The 7592-nt window shown below is 44.0% G+C and overlaps 1 long non-coding RNA gene across 1 annotated transcript in view; it reads left to right on the forward strand.

Moving 5' to 3' along the window:
- LOC134464461 (uncharacterized) overlaps positions 1 to 776 on the forward strand; it is a 20768-nt gene extending 19992 nt beyond the window's left edge. Inside the window, exon 3 of the long non-coding RNA XR_010037905.1 lies at positions 562 to 776. This is a non-coding gene — a long non-coding RNA (uncharacterized LOC134464461). The remainder of the gene's footprint in view (positions 1 to 561) is intronic.
- The last annotated feature ends 6816 nt before the right edge of the window (positions 777 to 7592 follow it).

Raw genomic sequence — 7592 nt, forward strand, 5'->3', positions numbered from 1 at the left:
AGTACAGCCCTGCCCAACGGTACATTGCATCTGCTCTAATTCTAGGGTATATCTTAAAAATATATATTGTGTATTAGTAAAGACAGAAGGGACGCACTGTTTGGCAATAACTCCTTCCCCTAAGACCAGTACATACAAACAAAACCACACATCTGCAGCTACATAAAAACTAATACACCAGCATTGCCACAGCACGGAAAGGGGGATTTGTGACAATGAAATTGTCCCTAATCGTCCACGGAATTGCCTAAGAATGGTAGACAAAAGCAAAGAGAACACAAAGCATTTGGTGTTCACAATGTGGAGATTAGCATACTGTACTGCTGACTTTTTAGCAAACCGTACTGAGGGCATGTCAACAAAGGTCTGAATATGGTTTGCTTCCATGTGATCTAGGTAAGCTTTGAAGCACATATGTTACAGGTCACAGGTCTGAGTTCACTTAAATGGCTGAAACGGACCAAGTGTGAAAAAAGCCCTTCGTTTTCTGCACTGTTTGTGTGCCCTCCCATCAGCTTCTTGTGTTTTGCAGTTGTCACAGTGCGCCCTGTCTGTTTCCAGCCTATCTCTTCGCCAAAGCTGCTGAAGAAGATGGATCAGCCCAGCTCAGCCAGGCCGAGAGAGGGATTTTTGGGGCATATTGCCACGATGCAGAAGCCTCTTGTCTGGAGCAAGCAACAGACCAGTAGACTCTCAAAAGCCAGCAGCGATATACAGCAGATTGCTGCATACACCGGCATACAGTATGCAGAGTTTAGGTGCACAATCCCTCCGCATACACGTTGCAGTGTTAATTCAACACTCCCTCACAGAGTAAAACCAAATAAATTCTTGAAATGAGTGTTGAAAAGTTTGTCTGGGGATATTTCATTATGCTGTAACACTGCTGCACTGGAAGTACATTTGGCTACCACACTCTTGAACTCAGTAATAATGCCAATAATGTCCCACTCCAGGAAGCAGCAGCTGCAGATAAGCTTTGTAAACCAGTGGGGGATGCTCTGGATGGTCTCTGGCCTGTTGGTCTCCAAGCAACAGCTGTTCCTATTGTCTTGTGATAAATGCACTTCCATTTCATTACACTTAGCTGGCGTTTTTATTAGAGATGCACCGGATCCTGATTTTTAGGATCCTGCTGGATACCGGATCCACTGCTTAAGATCCTGCCGGATCCAGAACCGGATACCGGATCCTACGAAAGGGTTGAAACACATAGCGTACTCACACACGTGGGCCCTTTTTATCACGTTGGCACAAATTATTTCGACTGAAAAACCTCGGCTACCGGATCCTCTATCCTGGAACCGCATCCGGATCCTGTGAAATTATCCTGCCGGATCCGGAACCGGATCTTGGATCCGGTGCATCTCTAGTTTTTATCCAAAGTGACTTAAAGTTATTTACAGGGTATTGGTTACAGTCCCTCCTGCAGCAGTGTGGAGTTAGGTGCCTTGCTCAAAGGCACCTCAGCCATGGATGGAGGTGTAGGGAGAGGTAAGGGTGGGATTTGAACAAGCAACCCTCTGATCCAAAGCCCCACTCTCTAACCATTAGGCCACGGCTACCCCCAGCCAGCTTCCAGCGCTGGCCTGAAGAGCACACTGAAATAATGATTACCCTCTCTGATGATAGCACAAAGAAAACACAGACACAGAGGGGAAAATCCCAGATTTGTGGAACAACATATACAGTACTCTGGTGAACTGCCCACATAGTCTCACCCCAAGTAGTCAATATCTGACTACCTTTGACCAGACTTCTATTTTTGACATCTGAGGTATGCCTTTGGAGTCAAAATGTGACTTCGTTCTCAAAGGTGCCCTCTTGTGGCAGCATAACATCATAGAGGTTAGGTTTAGGAATAGGTTTTGGTTAAGGTCACATCGTCAACATGTGACGTGGAAGGAATACCCAAGATGTCAAAAATTGCAATCTGGTCAAAGGTAGTCAGAAATTGACTACTTGGGGTGAGACTGTTGGTGAACCACCAGGCCCTTGGACTAACTCTCCTCAATCTGGTTAGATCTCATCTCTGAAATGGTGACAAGAGAACAGACTGGCATGCACCCTGTGCTCACTAGCTTCATTGAAACGAGCTGCCAGTGCCCTGTCTGATCCAGGGGAAGTTCGTAACTCAGTTCGACTGGTAGGCCATATCAGACTGGTAGGCACCACATCAGACCAAGTGTAGTTTTAGCAGTGTGAAGTGTCTTTTGAATGGTAGGATTTTGTTTATACACTCTCACTGCATCACAATTTTCAGAGTTCAACGTCCATCCTGTACACAAGGGGCAAACAAACTTCTTGAAGTAAAAGTCTGAAGATGTGAGTCAATTGGGATCGGATAAAACTGTGAATTTTCCTTGAACAATGATGTGGCGGGACTATGACTTTCTGAAACCGAAATGACTGTCTGCAATCTAGACGTGTCAAATGTGAAAGTAAAAGTGAATTCATGTACAGCACTGGCACATGATATTTCATAGCTGTTACATCATCTACTCCATTGTATCTAATAGGATAGATAGACTTTGTTGATCCTGGAAAACGCTAAAAACTTAACATGAACCCACCACAAAGTTGATCCAATCAGTGCAGAGTCAGCTTATCGTAAGACAAGTACACCGGTCTACTGGTTACTCAGATAAGTTACCTGTGTTGGAAGGAAACTGTTTTTTTTACATTCACTTATGACACTTCTGCTGCCATCTGGTGCTCTTGAAGCCCATCTACACTCACCAAAGCATGCAGGTGCGCTCAGAATCTGAGCCAGATGCACTTGGGAGTAGTGGTGTCAACAATGATCGATTCAGCGATCCAATCCAATGCGGGGCATGGATGATCCAATTCAATGCGGCAAGTTCCAGGATCGATGCAGCAATTTTTTTAAGTTTCAATTACTTCCGTGGATATTTCGGGAGCAAATGAATGTTAAATTAAATAAAAGTACTTCAAAGCATTGCAAGACTGATCCAGACTGATCCAGACTGATACAGAAAACAGCCAATAAATTGTTGCTCAGTATCTGTACTTGTATTGTCTCATCATGACTGATGAAACATTTGCTTTGTTTTCAGTAGAAATGTAATGCATTGCAATGCATTGTAGAATTGAATCGGATCGGATCGAATCGCATAGAATCGAATAGAATCGGATCGCTACCTCCCAAATCGTGATCGAATCGGATCGTGAGGGCAGTGCCAATCCACACCACTACTTGGGAGTCACTATAGCTGCAACTGGCCCTGCCAACCTCTCAGAGCATGAATTCTTTTTGTTTGCCTATAGCAGTGTTTCTCAACAGGGGTGCCGGGGCACCCTGGGGTGCCACAGGCCCCCCTCAGGGGTGCCGCAGAAACGTGGCTGATAAATAAATTATGTAATATAATACATATTTGTCTAAATTGACAAGTTAATGCTAGTCAGTGGAATCTTTCATCTGCCATTTACGCACAATAAAGTAAATATAGATCGCCCCAGTCAGCTGCAACATCGAACGTAGGTCGTGATATAAATATAAACACAAGATCAGGAGGGAAGCACCAGTGAAGAAAGCAGTACAACGCTGGACTGACCAATCGGAAATGCTGCTCCAAGATGCGCTTGAGAACACGGAGTGGGAGCTTTTCCGGGTATCCTCAAATGACGTCAGTGAATATGCAGACACGGTAGGGTGCTACATTCAATTCCTGATAAACGATATCATAGAGACTGTCAATATAAAAGTTTACCCAAATCAGAAACCCTGGGTAGATAAAACTGTGAAAGCAGCACTTGCAGCCCGTTCTGTTTCATACAAGGCTGGTATTTTATCAGGTGATATGTCAGGCTATAAAGATGCAGTTTATGGACTTAGGAGGACTGTGAAGGCAGCAAAGACCCGCTATAGAGACAGAGTGGAAGCTGACTTTCAGGCTGGTGATCCTGCCAGCGTCTGGAAGGGCCTTCGGGTCATGACTGATCTAAAATCCAAGTCCAGCTCCATTGTTAGCACTGAGCTCTCTTTTGCTGATGAGTTAAACACATTTTATGCACGTTTCGACCTTGCCAACCCCATGGTGGCTGTCACTGAAGAGTCTAGTGGAACCGGGACTCCTCCTTTCATTATCAGTGAGAGTGATGTGAGGGGAGTGTTCAGAGGCGTAAATGGAAGAAAGGCAACAGGCCCTGATCATATTCCTGGCAGGGTTCTGAAATCCTGTGCTGATCAGCTTGCCCTTGTATATGCTGAGATCTTTAATTTGTCACTTGCCCAAGCCGTTGTCCCATCTTGTTTTAAACACTCAATCATAGTTCCTGTGCCCAAGAACAGCAAGCCAGCAGGCCTGAATGACTATCGCCCAGTGGCCCTTACATCAGCAGTTATGAAGTGCTTTGAGAGGCTTGTGAAAAAACACATATGTGACACCCTGCCCAGTGCTTTCGATCCTCACCAATTTGCCTATAGAGCAAACAGAAGCAGGGATGATGCCATCTCAAGCCTTCTGCATACCACACTGTCCCACCTGGATGAGGGGAGGGGGAATTATGTTAGTATGCTGTTCATAGATTACAGTTCAGCATTCAACACCATTATCCCCCTGCGCCTGGCTGACAAGATGAGGGGGCTGGGACTCAACACACAGTTGTGCAATTGGGTGCTCAGCTTTCTCACTGATCGCCCTCAAGTGGTCAGAATAGGTGGAGGTGTCACTTCAAGTCAGCTGACCCTCAACATTGGCTCGCCCCAGGGTTGTGTTTTGAGCCCACTGCTCTATAACATCTACACGCATGACTGTACAACCACCAGCAGCTCAAATTCCATCTTAAAGTTCGCTGACGACACCCGTGGTGCTCTGGGTCTCATCTCAAACAACAACGAGACAGCCTACCTGAATGAGGTGGATGACCTAGCACTGTGGTGTCAGTCCAACAACCTGGCCCTGAACGTCAGCAAGACGAAAGAAATGGTAGTGGACTTCAGGAAGGTGCAGAGCAGGGCATACACGCCACTTACCATCAGCGGGGAGCCTGTGGAGAGGGTCTCAAACTACAAGTACCTGGGAGTACACCTGACTGAGGACCTCTCCTGGTCACAACACACTCAACACCTGACAGCAAAATCCAGGCAGCGGCTGTACTTTCTCCGCCTACTGAGGAAGTTTAAGGTCTCCACTCCCATCCTGACCACCTTCTATTCATCAGCGGTGGAAAGTGTGTTAACAGGCTGTTTTACGGCCTGGTTTGGAAGCTGCACACAACAACAACAGAAGGACCTACAGAGAGTGGTGCGCTCTGCAGAGCGCACTATCAAAGCCAACCTTCCAGGACTCTTGGGCCTTTACACTAAGAGAGTGGGAGCCAGGGCTAGGAAGATTATGCAGGATGTCTCACACCCCAACTCTTACATGTTCACCCTACTTAAGTCCTGCAGACGACTCAGAACCATTCAGGCCAGAACAGAAAGAATGAGGAAAAGTTTTTACCCCCAGGCAGTGCGACTGCTGAACAGAGACTTTTTTAAATAATAATTTTCTTTGTTTTTTTTCTTTAACTTATTTCTCACCTCTTATTTCCTTTTTTACTTCACTTCTTTAATTTTTTTTATTTTTAAGATGCAGAGCTGATGACCCCATCATCATTTCACTACAATTACCATGTATGTGACAAATAAAAATACTTGAACTTGAACTTGAACTTGAACTTGAACTTGTGTGACGTCTCCAAATGTGTTACTTTTCTAGGCTTGTGTGGTATTGGATGCGATGCCATGTTACGGCTTGTTGATTTGGGGTGCCTTGAAATTTTTCATGATTTGAAGGGGTGCCTCACCTAAAAAAAGGTTGAGAAACACTGGCCTATAGCCACATAGTTACAAGTGCATAAACATGCATCTTCTCAGCATCTGTAGCCAGGCTTTCTTTCTTTCTTTTCTCTCTCCCTCTCTTTGGCAAGGGGTGACTCCCTTGTTTTTCACCTCATGTTCAAAGATGTGCTGGCCAAAATGCTGCTGTTGCATTCCTTTGATGTGTGGCCAGCTGGTCTTCTCAGCCAACTGCAGATTCTCTCTCCCTTTCTCTCTCTCTCTCAAAATCTGTGTTTCTATTTTCAATTGAAGTGAACTGCTAGTCTAGGCATAGTTTAATCTGGGTGTGGTGACCTGATTAACCAATTAACTAGTTACCTTTGTCAGCTAGTGACCTTTATAATTAACGAATAAAATAAGGAATCTGTGACATCTGAAAGACTGAGGTTGAATTTACTGTGCAATACTGATTGCTAGCGCTGCAGTCTTTTCTCTTTTCTTTCAATTGTCTCGACATCTGGCCAGCCCTCAAAAAGAAGTGTGAGTAGAATACTTAGAGACATTTAAAGTTTATCATAAAAAGTCCTTTGATGTCACCAGAGCCAAAGATAATGAAATTGGTTTATACTGAGTAAAGCTGGAATATCACAACAAAATGAAATACATTTGAAAACCGGATTAACTTTATGAGACTGATTTGTTTTTGTTCTCTTGGCTCCAAAAGCTGGAACAATGTATTGCACTGTATTGCATTTTGGGGAATTTGGGGATGGTTGCAGTGATTTTGGGTACTGTCCCATGGCCTTAATGCAATACTAAGTAGTTTCTACAATCTTAAAAATAAGCTTCCACAACCATTTTGGTCACCAACGTGTAATTGCAGGGAGAGGAAGACATTTATGAATTCGCCTTGCCTCACTCCATAAATCATAACTGTATACAGGACTAAGACGCTGTTCACACAGATGGATATTTTTGAAAATGCATTGGTTTTGGTCTCACGTGAACCGAGTTTTATAAGTCTCTTTTAAAAGTCTTTTTTTGTTATCCATATGCCATGTTTACCATTATGTAAATGGATGAAAAAACATTTCCATTAAAGAATATCTGCAACGTGCTCCAAGTCCTAAGTAAGACCCACCTATGACATCATTCCCCTTGTAGAACAATATGAAATCTATTTAGTGCTGTTTTGAAGGTGCACTGTGTAGGATGGTGGCCAGAGAAGGTATTGCAACTATGCTGCTCATTGAAACTGTGCTGCCTATTGCCGCGTTTGATCTTTTCATGAATATTTACTAATTTATAAACCAATATTTACAAGTATGACCAAAGTACAGTATGTTTTGCTGCCATAAATTATTTCTGAGCATTCACAATGGCAGACCATGGAGAAGATCCCCCTTTTTATGTATAAAAAGTGCAATTTTCCCAGTCATAATGAATGCATAGAATTTGATGGTGGCATGACGTGGTGGTGGCTATGTACTAGACTAATGTTTGAGCTGCCTAGCCCAGGCCACACTCTTGACATGATGTGTGCGTGTGCGTGTGCGTGTGCGTGTGTGTGTGTGTGTGTGTGTGTGTGTGTGTGTGTGTGTGTGTGTGTGTGTGTGTGTGTGTGTGTGTGTGTGTGTGTGTGTGTGTGTGTGTGCGTACTGTACTTTACAAAAAAGAAAAACTAACCCCTCTTTGCATCTGCACTTGTTGTTCTGTAGGCCAATATTTCCTGCACTTTGTATCTAATAGTGATGTTGGCTATGATTATGTCCTCGTTTGTAAGTCGCTTTGGTTATAAAGCGTCTGC

This window comes from Engraulis encrasicolus, chromosome 15 (assembly GCF_034702125.1).
Source record: "Engraulis encrasicolus isolate BLACKSEA-1 chromosome 15, IST_EnEncr_1.0, whole genome shotgun sequence".
Taxonomy (NCBI): Eukaryota; Metazoa; Chordata; class Actinopteri; order Clupeiformes; family Engraulidae; genus Engraulis; species Engraulis encrasicolus.